The 16,642-nt window shown below is 63.9% G+C and overlaps 11 non-coding genes across 11 annotated transcripts; 7 read left to right on the forward strand and 4 right to left on the reverse strand.

Moving 5' to 3' along the window:
- The first annotated feature begins 26 nt into the window (after positions 1–26).
- On the forward strand, positions 27–98 carry TRNAE-CUC (transfer RNA glutamic acid (anticodon CUC)). The gene has a single exon. It is a non-coding gene; the product is annotated as a tRNA-Glu (tRNA).
- A 3,107-nt stretch (positions 99–3,205) lies between these two features.
- On the reverse strand, positions 3,206–3,276 carry TRNAG-GCC (transfer RNA glycine (anticodon GCC)). Its single transcript has one exon. It is a non-coding gene; the product is annotated as a tRNA-Gly (tRNA).
- Positions 3,277–5,050: 1,774 nt separating this feature from the next.
- TRNAL-CAG (transfer RNA leucine (anticodon CAG)) lies at positions 5,051–5,133 on the reverse strand. The gene has a single exon. It is a non-coding gene; the product is annotated as a tRNA-Leu (tRNA).
- Positions 5,134–5,709: 576 nt separating this feature from the next.
- Positions 5,710–5,781, forward strand: TRNAD-GUC (transfer RNA aspartic acid (anticodon GUC)). Its single transcript has one exon. It is a non-coding gene; the product is annotated as a tRNA-Asp (tRNA).
- A 795-nt stretch (positions 5,782–6,576) lies between these two features.
- On the forward strand, positions 6,577–6,648 carry TRNAG-UCC (transfer RNA glycine (anticodon UCC)). The gene has a single exon. It is a non-coding gene; the product is annotated as a tRNA-Gly (tRNA).
- Positions 6,649–6,914: 266 nt separating this feature from the next.
- On the forward strand, positions 6,915–6,986 carry TRNAE-CUC (transfer RNA glutamic acid (anticodon CUC)). Its single transcript has one exon. It is a non-coding gene; the product is annotated as a tRNA-Glu (tRNA).
- A 3,099-nt stretch (positions 6,987–10,085) lies between these two features.
- TRNAG-GCC (transfer RNA glycine (anticodon GCC)) lies at positions 10,086–10,156 on the reverse strand. The gene has a single exon. It is a non-coding gene; the product is annotated as a tRNA-Gly (tRNA).
- Positions 10,157–11,930: 1,774 nt separating this feature from the next.
- TRNAL-CAG (transfer RNA leucine (anticodon CAG)) lies at positions 11,931–12,013 on the reverse strand. Its single transcript has one exon. It is a non-coding gene; the product is annotated as a tRNA-Leu (tRNA).
- Positions 12,014–12,601: 588 nt separating this feature from the next.
- Positions 12,602–12,673, forward strand: TRNAD-GUC (transfer RNA aspartic acid (anticodon GUC)). The gene has a single exon. It is a non-coding gene; the product is annotated as a tRNA-Asp (tRNA).
- Positions 12,674–13,468: 795 nt separating this feature from the next.
- On the forward strand, positions 13,469–13,540 carry TRNAG-UCC (transfer RNA glycine (anticodon UCC)). The gene has a single exon. It is a non-coding gene; the product is annotated as a tRNA-Gly (tRNA).
- Positions 13,541–13,806: 266 nt separating this feature from the next.
- Positions 13,807–13,878, forward strand: TRNAE-CUC (transfer RNA glutamic acid (anticodon CUC)). The gene has a single exon. It is a non-coding gene; the product is annotated as a tRNA-Glu (tRNA).
- Positions 13,879–16,642: the final 2,764 nt, after the last annotated feature.

Genomic DNA, 16,642 nt, shown 5'->3' on the forward strand with positions numbered 1-16,642 from the left:
CGCAGGCAGGACGGGTGGCCCGACGCTCCCTGGTGGTCTAGTGGTTAGGATTCGGCGCTCTCACCGCCGCGGCCCGGGTTCGATTCCCGGTCAGGGAAGCCGTTCTTCTTCCTCTCTGCCCACAAACAACTTGCCGCGCACCTCCCTCCACACCTGCCTTTTAGCCAACGCTTGCAGGCCCAGCACACCGCCTGGCCCGCTGCCGCCACCAATGCCATCCGATCCTTTTCGACCCGCTCGCCCACCACAGGCCTACTTGCTCGTCCGCCCTGGCGCTGGCGCTGGCGCAGGCGCTCGCGTTCTCTGGCATCTGTCAGCCCCAAAGCCCACAGGCCAGGACAGCCTCTGGCCGGCGGTGGCCAGGAGCGGAGCCCGCGTCCTCGCTGCTGCCAGCGCGCGCCCTGGCGCGTGCTTGCATTTGGCTCAGCTACCAGGCCAGACCTGGGCTGGGGGAGCCAAGCTTGTGAAGGCCCAGACCCTGAGCAGGGCGACGGCGGCCGGGAGACAGAAGAACGTGAAAGGGGAATCTGGGAATGCCCGGCCAGCTGGGGGGTCCGGGTGGGGTCGGAGGGGGGGATGAGAGTAAGGGGGAGAGAGGAATGTGAGACCGGGGGCCGTCGGGGAAATGGACATGCCCAACGGCTGAGGGGCGGTGGCAGCAGGTAGCCTTCCCCGACTCTCTAACACGACGGTATTAGCAAGGCGCCAACAGATCTCAGCGTGGACAGAAATTGACGGAGAACACCCCTACTCCCGCCCCCCGGATTGTACGACCCATGCATTTTATCCCACTCCTGCCTTACCACATATCTATCCCGGTGTCCATCCCTCCTTCCACCCCGAGCGTCCCTCTTGTTAACTCATCGATGATGCCGCGCCTGGTAGATGGCAGACGGCAGTCATCCGCGTCTTGCAAGGCCTGCGGACAGAGAGGGTCTAATATTTGCTTCAAGACTCTTTTTCTTAGAAATCAAGTTTGCACGCAAGGAAACGCACAAGCCTCACGCCAGACAGTCGTTCCTTGGGTATCTTCGTGGTTCTCTTCCCACTCACCTCCCCTTCCCTCTCTCTCTGTCTTTAATTGTGGTGAAAGTATACTTAAGACAGAATATACCATTTTCACCATTTCTGAGTGCAGAATTCAGTGGCTTTAAGGACGTTCGCCGTCTTTTCTAACCGCCACGAATATCCATTTCCACTTTTTTTTTTTTTTTTTTTTTTTAGTCATTCCCAAACCAACCCTGTCCCCACATAATGAGGGCCTCCTGTTTCCCCTTCCCGGCTACCCCGGGAAACGTCTATTCTCCTTTGTTGGTCTGGGAAGTTACCTGTTATACAGACGCGACGAAAGTAAAATCATACAACGTTTGTTGTTTTGGGTCTGGTTTACTTGACTCGGCGAATGTCTTCAAGGTTCATGCCTGTTGCGGCATGAGCATAACTTCATCCCTTGGGGTGGCCGTTCACGGGATTTGAAGAAAGAGATGGCTTTTGAAAAGGGCGATGGGGTGGATTCTGACTCCTGGCGACCCCATGTGTCTGAGAGTAGAACTGCACTCCGCGGGCTTCTCAGCGGCTTGGAATGTCAGGGCAGTAGAAGGCCAGGCATGGAAAGGCATAGCCTTGTGAGCAGGAACCCGTGTGATCATAGAGAAGCTTACTGTCACCCCAGGCACTTCCTTCCTGTCCCTGTTTTGTGAGTTGTGGATAGATGACCGCAGTGGAGGAAGCTGGCTGGTTGTTCGGGTGGCACGACACAAAGGACAGGGAAAGGTGAGGGAAACCCAAAAGAGGGGACAGACGTGTCCTGAGTGCTGGCAGGTGGGAGAAGGAGTCCAGATGTCAGAGTGTCCAAGCCGCCCTAGGGCAGGAGGGTGCGTAGTGAGTGCGGCCGCCCAGTCAGGTGCCGGCGCTGCAGAGGCTTGGGGGCTTCGGAGCATTATGCCAGGCCAGTGTGGAGATGAGGGTGGGGACATGGGAGGGGCGGGAGCGACCCTGGGGATGCCGGGGGTGGCCAGCCCGGTGGATGTGCGTCATCAGGGCAAGGCAAGGTGTTCGTGTGATAGAGGTCTGTGGTGGCGGGTCAGGCGGAGGCTGGAAGGACCACTAGATGGCTAGCTGGGGGGCGGGGGTGGGGGGAGTGTTGGGAGGGTGGGCTTAGGTCCCACCCAGATCCAAGGGCACGTCATGAGACTGGACCCGGCCAGACAAGGTTGCCCGCGGTGCTGTGCCTGAAGTCAGTCAACCTAAAGAGTGGGAGGTTGATTGGGGGCAAGGGTGCTGTCGAGAGAGAGCCAGCGTGAGACAGGGACCGGGAGACAGAGAGGGAGACAGAGATAGAGACAGAGACGGACAGACAGAAGAGGGCGCGAGAAACAGACAGACACACAGAGAGACACGCAGAGAGAGATTAGAAGAGAAGGGAAGAGAGAAAAACGTCTGGAAAAGGCCGTGAGGTCTTAGGGCGCGCGACTGGCCCAGAGGCTTAAACGTCCCTTTGTCAGGACACGGGAGTGCGTTAGGTGCGCGTTTGGGGCACCGTGGGGTGCGGTGGGGTGGGACGGGGGACTCAGTGGAGATTGAAAGAGGCCCGAGCAACAGAGGCCTCCAGTGACCTTTGGCCAAAAGTTTGGATCGTGGTAAGGGGGAGGCGGGCAAGGAAGGGGCGTGTTTACCACTGTGTTGTGGAGGAGTGGGCTAAAGTGACTGCACTGACAGGACTTTCATTTTCTCGTGCGCGATGATGACCAGGACACGGTAGGGGAGCGTAATGCGTTGCTTTTCCGAGTATGGATCCGGCCGTGCGACTTCCTTGGTAATGGTCCAGCAAGGATGGTGTCATTTTGGGAGCGTGGCCAGGAAGGGTGGTGAGATGGGAAGAGGCATGTTGCACGGTGGTCCTCTGTGAAGTGAAACGTGTGGCTAAGGTTTCGTCAGGGTGATGAAGAGAAAAGGGTGGCTGCCCGGGAGAAGTGTTGGGGTAGAGGCCACTGGAGGTCGGCGCCGGAGCGCGGTGTGCTTTCGGCCCCAGGGTGTGGGAGAGGCGCAGGGCACTGGCACACTGCTGGGCCGCAGGTGGGAGCGGAGCCCCAGGGCTCTGGGAGAGTTGCCCCGAGTGTAGTAGGAGAGCCAGAGCAGAGCAGAGCAAGCACTGAGCAGTCGGCGGCGTGAATTGGGGCAGAGCGACCAAAAGGGGACAGGGGACTGCATGGGCCGGGAATCGAACCCGGGCCTCCCGCGTGGCAGGCGAGAATTCTACCACTGAACCACCCATGCGCTGCCGGCGTCCGGGCGGCTGGCTCCAGCCTGTGCCCCTGCCCTGTCTTCGCTGGCCCGCCGCTGGGCTCAGGACGCTGCTCACTACCTGGCCGGGGCGTCTGTCTCTCTGCTCCCCTAGAGCTAGGCAGGCGGCGGCGGCCAGCCTGGGGCCGGCGGCCTGGTGCGGGTGGGCGGGACGGGCGGGCAAGGGAAGGGGTCTGGGCGACCGACGTGGAAGAGAGGCAGGTGCCAGGCGTGTCGAGGGTCCTGGACGGAGGCGGAGGGAGAGAGGTAGTCCCTGCCCATCCCGTGGCTGGGAGGAAGCCTAGAGCCCGAAGGAGCCTGGTCGGCCAGCGCCAATCCCAGCCAGGCCAGGTGGCCTGTGGCGCGCAGAGGTGCTCACAGCTGTCCCGGCGGCGACCCCCGGCATGCACCCCCAGGACCCCCTTGGGCGGCCAGTTTTCTCGCCCGTGCTTGGGGGTGTGGGCACAGGAAGTCCGGGAGCAAGGGAGCGGGACGCCTGCATCCTCCTGTGGCGGCTGCCTGCCAGCGGCGGGACGTCGGACAAAGTGGCCACAGCGGTCTGAGCCTGCCTTCCGCCCTCCGTCCTCCGGCCAGCCGCACTCCTTAGGATGCTGTGCTGGAGGGGGTGGGTTGTGGAGCGGGAGCCGGCCGACCCATCGAAAGAGCTCTTCGGCAGCAGAGAGGTCGTTGGCGCGGTGGGTCTGCTCCCAGGCAGCGGCTACCCGCGTGGAACTGGGATGTGGCACGCCCGAGGTGGACCGGGCCCTGTGCCCGGCTCTGGCTTCTCCTCGCCAGCCGGTGGTGGGGCTGAAAATGCAGCGGCATGGCCGGTGTGGGGAGGCAAGGTCCCCAAACTCAACAAGCGCGGAGACCACGGGCTGAAGAGAGGGCGCAGCGGGTGTTAGTGGGAAGGGGATTCGGGGCGGGAGAGAGGAATGGGCAGGAGGCTGGTGTGGAAAGGGCGGGATGATGGCCAAGGTTTTGGGTGGTGTGGTGCTGCTTGCAGCAGCGCAGGGCAAAAGCGAGTTGCTGCCGTTCAGCGGGCAGAAGGTGGAGGACCACCGGGGAGGGCTTTCCGCACGGGCCAGATGGAGCCCACAGACACACGCAGGCAAACGGGGCTAAAGACCAGGGGCGGATTAACCAGGAAGGCCGGTGAGCAGCGGCTTGCGTTGAGCCAGGGTCGCGCGCACGGGCGGGCTCCACTGTATTGGCTCCCTACTCTGTGGTGAGCGGTTTCAAGTGGGCTTCACCACATCCTTGCTGTGGTGGGAGAGCGGTGAGATCGTGAGCTGCAGATTGGTGGGAAGCCTAACAATTGGACCCGTGCCTACCTTGCTTGTTGGGTAATCGGGGCCTGACAAAGACAGAGAGAGAGGGAGAGGGAGAGGTGAAAGACAGAGGGAAGAGGGAAAGGGCGAGGGCAGAGAGAGGACAGGGGTAAGAGAGAGGAGGTAGCTGTGATGGGAAGTCGAGAAACCGCGCGGATGCGGGGGCAGGCAGGTAGGAGGGGTGCGTTTCATGGTGGGCAGTTGGGCTGGGGCTGGCCGGAAAGGCAGTTACCAGAGGGGTTCAAGGCGCTGGAGCATCCTAGCTGTCAGGGATGTGCCTGACAAGTTAGGGTGTCGGAGCGGGGTGGGGCCACGGGCTGGAGGCTGGAGAGGCAGAAGGATTGCACGGCCCGAGCGTGGACAGTCGCCCAGTAAAGGGCAGAGACGCGTGTGGTGAAGGCTGGGGACAGTAGGTGGCTGTTGCCAAAAGGTTGTCTTGTCAGGAGTGGGATTCGAACCCACGCCTCCAGGGGAGACTGCGACCTGAACGCAGCGCCTTAGACCGCTCGGCCATCCTGACGGCGGCTGTGGGCGCGTCGCCGCTGGCCCGGCTGCGACGCCGCGCCAACGCCGGTGCCCTGGGCCGGTCGGCGCGCCTCCTGGACGGCCTTGCGGCTGCGCGACCGACGGACGGACGGACGGACGGACGGACGGACGGCGCGCGCGAAGGCTCGGAGCCGAGCGCCACCAAGGCCGGCCGACCCGGCGAGGTGCCCGGCCAACTCCCCCACGCACCGTCCCCCGGGCCCCGCCAGCCGCTGCCCCGGCCTCCGTCCTCACGTCAGCTCTCGCGCCCACCAATGCCTCCTCCTCCTCGCAGACGTTTTCTGCCCGCTCGATCCCCTTTCTTTCTCCCGGCGCTTTCGCCGCCGTGGAGGGAAGCGGCCGCCGCGCACGCGGAGCTTCGGTATCCCCCGGGCCCGGCCCGGGTGCCAGGCTGCGTGGACGGCGAGGATGGAGGTGGGCGGGGCGCGCTCTGTCGCCGAGCATGCAGCGAGCAGGGGGCAGGAAGAGGCGTCGGCGTCGGCGTCGGAGTCGGCGTGGTGTGCAGCGGCGGCGGCGGGAGAGCGTTCTGCACCCCGGACGGCCACCGCCGTCCTCGTTAGTATAGTGGTGAGTATCCCCGCCTGTCACGCGGGAGACCGGGGTTCGATTCCCCGACGGGGAGGCAGACGCCCTTTTTGGCCTCTGCCGCCACGCACCCGGCGCCCGCTCTCAGACCCAGTGGCCGGCGCAATGCCCTGCCCTGCCCTGCCCCGCCCTGCCCTGCCCTCCGCGCTCCACCTGGGCCCTTGGCGTCATCCTCTGCGGGGCACAGCCCACCCTCCGCCCACCTTCCCTTCCAATCCTCCTGGCCAAGGCGCCTGGTCGCCCGCCAGCCACAGCAGCCTTCTCGGGTCCCGGCAGCGCTTGAGGAGCGGCCCGTCCCCAGCGGATGGGTGTCTTCCGCCCCCCGGCTCAGGGTCGCCGACCGCCGCCCAGCGACTCCGGCTCCCAGGTGCCAGGTGGAGAGCGGCCTGTCGGAGATGTGCACCGTCTCGGTGCCGGCTGTGGCCTAGCCGAGCGTCGCCGAGCGGCCGCGACGTGGCGGAGAATGGAAGGGGCTTGGCGAGCCGGAGGTGTGGAGCAGGCGTGCCCCGGGGGCAGGCCGCAGCCGGGAGCTCAGGGCCGGGGGTGGGGGGCCGCGCGCCCTGGAGCGCCCCGCTGCGGGCGGGAGGCCGGAGGAAGCGAGCGGGAGAGCGCCCCCCAGCGGCGGGGCGGAGGAGGGCGGGGCGGGGGCGTGTGGAGAGCGGCGGGGCTCGGCTGGCGCCGGGCGGCGGCTGGTGGTGCTGTGAGGGCCCGGAGCCGCGGACGGGTGAGCCAGGCGTCGAGAAGGATCTGCGCCCGGCGGCGGGCGGCGGCGGCGGCGGCAGCACGCTGGTGCGAGTTCCGCGCGGCATCTTGGGCTCGTCTGGGCCGTGCGGCGTTGGTGGTATAGTGGTGAGCATAGCTGCCTTCCAAGCAGTTGACCCGGGTTCGATTCCCGGCCAACGCAGTGGGCTGACTTTTTGCCAGAGGCCCAGCCCAGGGCCGTCTTGCCAGGTATGGCTGACGGAGTCGGCACTTGGCTCGGTGTGTATGTGTGGGAGAAGGAAGGAGGCGCCCAGCGTTTTGGGGGTGCTGCGAGCAAGAGAAAAGGGCGCGGAGTGCGAGGGGAGGCCGGGCCGGGCGACTGGAGGCCGGAGCAAGGTCCACGGCTGGGGCCGAGGGGTGCGGAGGCGCTGAGTGCAGGTGGCGCAGGCAGGACGGGTGGCCCGACGCTCCCTGGTGGTCTAGTGGTTAGGATTCGGCGCTCTCACCGCCGCGGCCCGGGTTCGATTCCCGGTCAGGGAAGCCGTTCTTCTTCCTCTCTGCCCACAAACAACTTGCCGCGCACCTCCCTCCACACCTGCCTTTTAGCCAACGCTTGCAGGCCCAGCACACCGCCTGGCCCGCTGCCGCCACCAATGCCATCCGATCCTTTTCGACCCGCTCGCCCACCACAGGCCTACTTGCTCGTCCGCCCTGGCGCTGGCGCTGGCGCAGGCGCTCGCGTTCTCTGGCATCTGTCAGCCCCAAAGCCCACAGGCCAGGACAGCCTCTGGCCGGCGGTGGCCAGGAGCGGAGCCCGCGTCCTCGCTGCTGCCAGCGCGCGCCCTGGCGCGTGCTTGCATTTGGCTCAGCTACCAGGCCAGACCTGGGCTGGGGGAGCCAAGCTTGTGAAGGCCCAGACCCTGAGCAGGGCGACGGCGGCCGGGAGACAGAAGAACGTGAAAGGGGAATCTGGGAATGCCCGGCCAGCTGGGGGGTCCGGGTGGGGTCGGAGGGGGGGATGAGAGTAAGGGGGAGAGAGGAATGTGAGACCGGGGGCCGTCGGGGAAATGGACATGCCCAACGGCTGAGGGGCGGTGGCAGCAGGTAGCCTTCCCCGACTCTCTAACACGACGGTATTAGCAAGGCGCCAACAGATCTCAGCGTGGACAGAAATTGACGGAGAACACCCCTACTCCCGCCCCCCGGATTGTACGACCCATGCATTTTATCCCACTCCTGCCTTACCACATATCTATCCCGGTGTCCATCCCTCCTTCCACCCCGAGCGTCCCTCTTGTTAACTCATCGATGATGCCGCGCCTGGTAGATGGCAGACGGCAGTCATCCGCGTCTTGCAAGGCCTGCGGACAGAGAGGGTCTAATATTTGCTTCAAGACTCTTTTTCTTAGAAATCAAGTTTGCACGCAAGGAAACGCACAAGCCTCACGCCAGACAGTCGTTCCTTGGGTATCTTCGTGGTTCTCTTCCCACTCACCTCCCCTTCCCTCTCTCTCTGTCTTTAATTGTGGTGAAAGTATACTTAAGACAGAATATACCATTTTCACCATTTCTGAGTGCAGAATTCAGTGGCTTTAAGGACGTTCGCCGTCTTTTCTAACCGCCACGAATATCCATTTCCACTTTTTTTTTTTTTTTTTTTAGTCATTCCCAAACCAACCCTGTCCCCACATAATGAGGGCCTCCTGTTTCCCCTTCCCGGCTACCCCGGGAAACGTCTATTCTCCTTTGTTGGTCTGGGAAGTTACCTGTTATACAGACGCGACGAAAGTAAAATCATACAACGTTTGTTGTTTTGGGTCTGGTTTACTTGACTCGGCGAATGTCTTCAAGGTTCATGCCTGTTGCGGCATGAGCATAACTTCATCCCTTGGGGTGGCCGTTCACGGGATTTGAAGAAAGAGATGGCTTTTGAAAAGGGCGATGGGGTGGATTCTGACTCCTGGCGACCCCATGTGTCTGAGAGTAGAACTGCACTCCGCGGGCTTCTCAGCGGCTTGGAATGTCAGGGCAGTAGAAGGCCAGGCATGGAAAGGCATAGCCTTGTGAGCAGGAACCCGTGTGATCATAGAGAAGCTTACTGTCACCCCAGGCACTTCCTTCCTGTCCCTGTTTTGTGAGTTGTGGATAGATGACCGCAGTGGAGGAAGCTGGCTGGTTGTTCGGGTGGCACGACACAAAGGACAGGGAAAGGTGAGGGAAACCCAAAAGAGGGGACAGACGTGTCCTGAGTGCTGGCAGGTGGAAGAAGGAGTCCAGATGTCAGAGTGTCCAAGCCGCCCTAGGGCAGGAGGGCGCGTAGCGAGTGCGGCCGCCCAGTCAGGTGCCGGCGCTGCAGAGGCTTGGGGGCTTCGGAGCATTATGCCAGGCCAGTGTGGAGATGAGGGTGGGGACATGGGAGGGGCGGGAGCGACCCTGGGGATGCCGGGGGTGGCCAGCCCGGTGGATGTGCGTCATCAGGGCAAGGCAAGGTGTTCGTGTGATAGAGGTCTGTGGTGGCGGATCAGGCGGAGGCTGGAAGGACCACTAGATGGCTAGCTGGGGGGCGGGGGGGGAGTGTTGGGAGGGTGGGCTTAGGTCCCACCCAGATCCAAGGGCACGTCATGAGACTGGACCCGGCCAGACAAGGTTGCCCGCGGTGCTGTGCCTGAAGTCAGTCAACCTAAAGAGTGGGAGGTTGATTGGGGGCAAGGGTGCTGTCGAGAGAGAGCCAGCGTGAGACAGGGACCGGGAGACAGAGAGGGAGACAGAGATAGAGACAGAGACGGACAGACAGAAGAGGGCGCGAGAAACAGACAGACACACAGAGAGACACGCAGAGAGAGATTAGAAGAGAAGGGAAGAGAGAAAAACGTCTGGAAAAGGCCGTGAGGTCTTAGGGCGCGCGACTGGCCCAGAGGCTTAAACGTCCCTTTGTCAGGACACGGGAGTGCGTTAGGTGCGCGTTTGGGGCACCGTGGGGTGCGGTGGGGTGGGACGGGGGACTCAGTGGAGATTGAAAGAGGCCCGAGCAACAGAGGCCTCCAGTGACCTTTGGCCAAAAGTTTGGATCGTGGTAAGGGGGAGGCGGGCAAGGAAGGGGCGTGTTTACCACTGTGTTGTGGAGGAGTGGGCTAAAGTGACTGCACTGACAGGACTTTCATTTTCTCATGCGCGATGATGACCAGGACACGGTAGGGGAGCGTAATGCGTTGCTTTTCCGAGTATGGATCCGGCCGTGCGACTTCCTTGGTAATGGTCCAGCAAGGATGGTGTCATTTTGGGAGCGTGGCCAGGAAGGGTGGTGAGATGGGAAGAGGCATGTTGCACGGTGGTCCTCTGTGAAGTGAAACGTGTGGCTAAGGTTTCGTCAGGGTGATGAAGAGAAAAGGGTGGCTGCCCGGGAGAAGTGTTGGGGTAGAGGCCACTGGAGGTCGGCGCCGGAGCGCGGTGTGCTTTCGGCCCCAGGGTGTGGGAGAGGCGCAGGGCACTGGCACACTGCTGGGCCGCAGGTGGGAGCGGAGCCCCAGGGCTCTGGGAGAGTTGCCCCGAGTGTAGTAGGAGAGCCAGAGCAGAGCAGAGCAAGCACTGAGCAGTCGGCGGCGTGAATTGGGGCAGAGCGACCAAAAGGGGACAGGGGACTGCATGGGCCGGGAATCGAACCCGGGCCTCCCGCGTGGCAGGCGAGAATTCTACCACTGAACCACCCATGCGCTGCCGGCGTCCGGGCGGCTGGCTCCAGCCTGTGCCCCTGCCCTGTCTTCGCTGGCCCGCCGCTGGGCTCAGGACGCTGCTCACTACCTGGCCGGGGCGTCTGTCTCTCTGCTCCCCTAGAGCTAGGCAGGCGGCGGCGGCCAGCCTGGGGCCGGCGGCCTGGTGCGGGTGGGCGGGACGGGCGGGCAAGGGAAGGGGTCTGGGCGACCGACGTGGAAGAGAGGCAGGTGCCAGGCGTGTCGAGGGTCCTGGACGGAGGCGGAGGGAGAGAGGTAGTCCCTGCCCATCCCGTGGCTGGGAGGAAGCCTAGAGCCCGAAGGAGCCTGGTCGGCCAGCGCCAATCCCAGCCAGGCCAGGTGGCCTGTGGCGCGCAGAGGTGCTCACAGCTGTCCCGGCGGCGACCCCCGGCATGCACCCCCAGGACCCCCTTGGGCGGCCAGTTTTCTCGCCCGTGCTTGGGGGTGTGGGCACAGGAAGTCCGGGAGCAAGGGAGCGGGACGCCTGCATCCTCCTGTGGCGGCTGCCTGCCAGCGGCGGGACGTCGGACAAAGTGGCCACAGCGGTCTGAGCCTGCCTTCCGCCCTCCGTCCTCCGGCCAGCCGCACTCCTTAGGATGCTGTGCTGGAGGGGGTGGGTTGTGGAGCGGGAGCCGGCCGACCCATCGAAAGAGCTCTTCGGCAGCAGAGAGGTCGTTGGCGCAGTGGGTCTGCTCCCAGGCAGCGGCTACCCGCGTGGAACTGGGATGTGGCACGCCCGAGGTGGACCGGGCCCTGTGCCCGGCTCTGGCTTCTCCTCGCCAGCCGGTGGTGGGGCTGAAAATGCAGCGGCATGGCCGGTGTGGGGAGGCAAGGTCCCCAAACTCAACAAGCGCGGAGACCACGGGCTGAAGAGAGGGCGCAGCGGGTGTTAGTGGGAAGGGGATTCGGGGCGGGAGAGAGGAATGGGCAGGAGGCTGGTGTGGAAAGGGCGGGATGATGGCCAAGGTTTTGGGTGGTGTGGTGCTGCTTGCAGCAGCGCAGGGCAAAAGCGAGTTGCTGCCGTTCAGCGGGCAGAAGGTGGAGGACCACCGGGGAGGGCTTTCCGCACGGGCCAGATGGAGCCCACAGACACACGCAGGCAAACGGGGCTAAAGACCAGGGGCGGATTAACCAGGAAGGCCGGTGAGCAGCGGCTTGCGTTGAGCCAGGGTCGCGCGCACGGGCGGGCTCCACTGTATTGGCTCCCTACTCTGTGGTGAGCGGTTTCAAGTGGGCTTCACCACATCCTTGCTGTGGTGGGAGAGCGGTGAGATCGTGAGCTGCAGATTGGTGGGAAGCCTAACAATTGGACCCGTGCCTACCTTGCTTGTTGGGTAATCGGGGCCTGACAAAGACAGAGAGAGAGGGAGAGGGAGAGGTGAAAGACAGAGGGAAGAGGGAAAGGGCGAGGGCAGAGAGAGGACAGGGGTAAGAGAGAGGAGGTAGCTGTGATGGGAAGTCGAGAAACCGCGCGGATGCGGGGGCAGGCAGGTAGGAGGGGTGCGTTTCATGGTGGGCAGTTGGGCTGGGGCTGGCCGGAAAGGCAGTTACCAGAGGGGTTCAAGGCGCTGGAGCATCCTAGCTGTCAGGGATGTGCCTGACAAGTTAGGGTGTCGGAGCGGGGTGGGGCCACGGGCTGGAGGCTGGAGAGGCAGAAGGATTGCACGGCCCGAGCGTGGACAGTCGCCCAGTAAAGGGCAGAGACGCGTGTGGTGAAGGCTGGGGACAGTAGGTGGCTGTTGCCAAAAGGTTGTCTTGTCAGGAGTGGGATTCGAACCCACGCCTCCAGGGGAGACTGCGACCTGAACGCAGCGCCTTAGACCGCTCGGCCATCCTGACGGCGGCTGTGGGCGCGTCGCCGCTGGCCCGGCTGCGACGCCGCGCCAACGCCGGTGCCCTGGGCCGGTCGGCGCGCCTCCTGGACGGCCTTGCGGCTGCGCGACCGACGGACGGACGGACGGACGGACGGACGGACGGACGGACGGACGGCGCGCGCGAAGGCTCGGAGCCGAGCGCCACCAAGGCCGGCCGACCCGGCGAGGTGCCCGGCCAACTCCCCCACGCACCGTCCCCCGGGCCCCGCCAGCCGCTGCCCCGGCCTCCGTCCTCACGTCAGCTCTCGCGCCCACCAATGCCTCCTCCTCCTCGCAGACGTTTTCTGCCCGCTCGATCCCCTTTCTTTCTCCCGGCGCTTTCGCCGCCGTGGAGGGAAGCGGCCGCCGCGCACGCGGAGCTTCGGTATCCCCCGGGCCCGGCCCGGGTGCCAGGCTGCGTGGACGGCGAGGATGGAGGTGGGCGGGGCGCGCTCTGTCGCCGAGCATGCAGCGAGCAGGGGGCAGGAAGAGGCGTCGGCGTCGGCGTCGGAGTCGGCGTGGTGTGCAGCGGCGGCGGCGGGAGAGCGTTCTGCACCCCGGACGGCCACCGCCGTCCTCGTTAGTATAGTGGTGAGTATCCCCGCCTGTCACGCGGGAGACCGGGGTTCGATTCCCCGACGGGGAGGCAGACGCCCTTTTTGGCCTCTGCCGCCACGCACCCGGCGCCCGCTCTCAGACCCAGTGGCCGGCGCAATGCCCTGCCCTGCCCTGCCCCGCCCTGCCCTGCCCTCCGCGCTCCACCTGGGCCCTTGGCGTCATCCTCTGCGGGGCACAGCCCACCCTCCGCCCACCTTCCCTTCCAATCCTCCTGGCCAAGGCGCCTGGTCGCCCGCCAGCCACAGCAGCCTTCTCGGGTCCCGGCAGCGCTTGAGGAGCGGCCCGTCCCCAGCGGATGGGTGTCTTCCGCCCCCCGGCTCAGGGTCGCCGACCGCCGCCCAGCGACTCCGGCTCCCAGGTGCCAGGTGGAGAGCGGCCTGTCGGAGATGTGCACCGTCTCGGTGCCGGCTGTGGCCTAGCCGAGCGTCGCCGAGCGGCCGCGACGTGGCGGAGAATGGAAGGGGCTTGGCGAGCCGGAGGTGTGGAGCAGGCGTGCCCCGGGGGCAGGCCGCAGCCGGGAGCTCAGGGCCGGGGGTGGGGGGCCGCGCGCCCTGGAGCGCCCCGCTGCGGGCGGGAGGCCGGAGGAAGCGAGCGGGAGAGCGCCCCCCAGCGGCGGGGCGGAGGAGGGCGGGGCGGGGGCGTGTGGAGAGCGGCGGGGCTCGGCTGGCGCCGGGCGGCGGCTGGTGGTGCTGTGAGGGCCCGGAGCCGCGGACGGGTGAGCCAGGCGTCGAGAAGGGTCTGCGCCCGGCGGCGGGCGGCGGCGGCGGCGGCAGCACGCTGGTGCGAGTTCCGCGCGGCATCTTGGGCTCGTCTGGGCCGTGCGGCGTTGGTGGTATAGTGGTGAGCATAGCTGCCTTCCAAGCAGTTGACCCGGGTTCGATTCCCGGCCAACGCAGTGGGCTGACTTTTTGCCAGAGGCCCAGCCCAGGGCCGTCTTGCCAGGTATGGCTGACGGAGTCGGCACTTGGCTCGGTGTGTATGTGTGGGAGAAGGAAGGAGGCGCCCAGCGTTTTGGGGGTGCTGCGAGCAAGAGAAAAGGGCGCGGAGTGCGAGGGGAGGCCGGGCCGGGCGACTGGAGGCCGGAGCAAGGTCCACGGCTGGGGCCGAGGGGTGCGGAGGCGCTGAGTGCAGGTGGCGCAGGCAGGACGGGTGGCCCGACGCTCCCTGGTGGTCTAGTGGTTAGGATTCGGCGCTCTCACCGCCGCGGCCCGGGTTCGATTCCCGGTCAGGGAAGCCGTTCTTCTTCCTCTCTGCCCACAAACAACTTGCCGCGCACCTCCCTCCACACCTGCCTTTTAGCCAACGCTTGCAGGCCCAGCACACCGCCTGGCCCGCTGCCGCCACCAATGCCATCCGATCCTTTTCGACCCGCTCGCCCACCACAGGCCTACTTGCTCGTCCGCCCTGGCGCTGGCGCTGGCGCAGGCGCTCGCGTTCTCTGGCATCTGTCAGCCCCAAAGCCCACAGGCCAGGACAGCCTCTGGCCGGCGGTGGCCAGGAGCGGAGCCCGCGTCCTCGCTGCTGCCAGCGCGCGCCCTGGCGCGTGCTTGCATTTGGCTCAGCTACCAGGCCAGACCTGGGCTGGGGGAGCCAAGCTTGTGAAGGCCCAGACCCTGAGCAGGGCGACGGCGGCCGGGAGACAGAAGAACGTGAAAGGGGAATCTGGGAATGCCCGGCCAGCTGGGGGGTCCGGGTGGGGTCGGAGGGGGGGATGAGAGTAAGGGGGAGAGAGGAATGTGAGACCGGGGGCCGTCGGGGAAATGGACATGCCCAACGGCTGAGGGGCGGTGGCAGCAGGTAGCCTTCCCCGACTCTCTAACACGACGGTATTAGCAAGGCGCCAACAGATCTCAGCGTGGACAGAAATTGACGGAGAACACCCCTACTCCCGCCCCCCGGATTGTACGACCCATGCATTTTATCCCACTCCTGCCTTACCACATATCTATCCCGGTGTCCATCCCTCCTTCCACCCCGAGCGTCCCTCTTGTTAACTCATCGATGATGCCGCGCCTGGTAGATGGCAGACGGCAGTCATCCGCGTCTTGCAAGGCCTGCGGACAGAGAGGGTCTAATATTTGCTTCAAGACTCTTTTTCTTAGAAATCAAGTTTGCACGCAAGGAAACGCACAAGCCTCACGCCAGACAGTCGTTCCTTGGGTATCTTCGTGGTTCTCTTCCCACTCACCTCCCCTTCCCTCTCTCTCTGTCTTTAATTGTGGTGAAAGTATACTTAAGACAGAATATACCATTTTCACCATTTCTGAGTGCAGAATTCAGTGGCTTTAAGGACGTTCGCCGTCTTTTCTAACCGCCACGAATATCCATTTCCACTTTTTTTTTTTTTTTTTTTAGTCATTCCCAAACCAACCCTGTCCCCACATAATGAGGGCCTCCTGTTTCCCCTTCCCGGCTACCCCGGGAAACGTCTATTCTCCTTTGTCGGTCTGGGAAGTTACCTGTTATACAGACGCGACGAAAGTAAAATCATACAACGTTTGTTGTTTTGGGTCTGGTTTACTTGACTCGGCGAATGTCTTCAAGGTTCATGCCTGTTGCGGCATGAGCATAACTTCATCCCTTGGGGTGGCCGTTCACGGGATTTGAAGAAAGAGATGGCTTTTGAAAAGGGCGATGGGGTGGATTCTGACTCCTGGCGACCCCATGTGTCTGAGAGTAGAACTGCACTCCGCGGGCTTCTCAGCGGCTTGGAATGTCAGGGCAGTAGAAGGCCAGGCATGGAAAGGCATAGCCTTGTGAGCAGGAACCCGTGTGATCATAGAGAAGCTTACTGTCACCCCAGGCACTTCCTTCCTGTCCCTGTTTTGTGAGTTGTGGATAGATGACCGCAGTGGAGGAAGCTGGCTGGTTGTTCGGGTGGCACGACACAAAGGACAGGGAAAGGTGAGGGAAACCCAAAAGAGGGGACAGACGTGTCCTGAGTGCTGGCAGGTGGGAGAAGGAGTCCAGATGTCAGAGTGTCCAAGCCGCCCTAGGGCAGGAGGGCGCGTAGCGAGTGCGGCCGCCCAGTCAGGTGCCGGCGCTGCAGAGGCTTGGGGGCTTCGGAGCATTATGCCAGGCCAGTGTGGAGATGAGGGTGGGGACATGGGAGGGGCGGGAGCGACCCTGGGGATGCCGGGGGTGGCCAGCCCGGTGGATGTGCGTCATCAGGGCAAGGCAAGGTGTTCGTGTGATAGAGGTCTGTGGTGGCGGATCAGGCGGAGGCTGGAAGGACCACTAGATGGCTAGCTGGGGGGCGGGGGGGGGAGTGTTGGGAGGGTGGGCTTAGGTCCCACCCAGATCCAAGGGCACGTCATGAGACTGGACCCGGCCAGACAAGGTTGCCCGCGGTGCTGTGCCTGAAGTCAGTCAACCTAAAGAGTGGGAGGTTGATTGGGGGCAAGGGTGCTGTCGAGAGAGAGCCAGCGTGAGACAGGGACCGGGAGACAGAGAGGGAGACAGAGATAGAGACAGAGACGGACAGACAGAAGAGGGCGCGAGAAACAGACAGACACACAGAGAGACACGCAGAGAGAGATTAGAAGAGAAGGGAAGAGAGAAAAACGTCTGGAAAAGGCCGTGAGGTCTTAGGGCGCGCGACTGGCCCAGAGGCTTAAACGTCCCTTTGTCAGGACACGGGAGTGCGTTAGGTGCGCGTTTGGGGCACCGTGGGGTGCGGTGGGGTGGGACGGGGGACTCAGTGGAGATTGAAAGAGGCCCGAGCAACAGAGGCCTCCAGTGACCTTTGGCCAAAAGTTTGGATCGTGGTAAGGGGGAGGCGGGCAAGGAAGGGGCGTGTTTACCACTGTGTTGTGGAGGAGTGGGCTAAAGTGACTGCACTGACAGGACTTTCATTTTCTCATGCGCGATGATGACCAGGACACGGTAGGGGAGCGTAATGCGTTGCTTTTCCGAGTATGGATCCGGCCGTGCGACTTCCTTGGTAATGGTCCAGCAAGGATGGTGTCATTTTGGGAGCGTGGCCAGGAAGGGTGGT

Source organism: Elephas maximus, chromosome 3 (genome assembly GCF_024166365.1).
Source record: "Elephas maximus indicus isolate mEleMax1 chromosome 3, mEleMax1 primary haplotype, whole genome shotgun sequence".
Taxonomy (NCBI): domain Eukaryota; kingdom Metazoa; phylum Chordata; class Mammalia; order Proboscidea; family Elephantidae; genus Elephas; species Elephas maximus.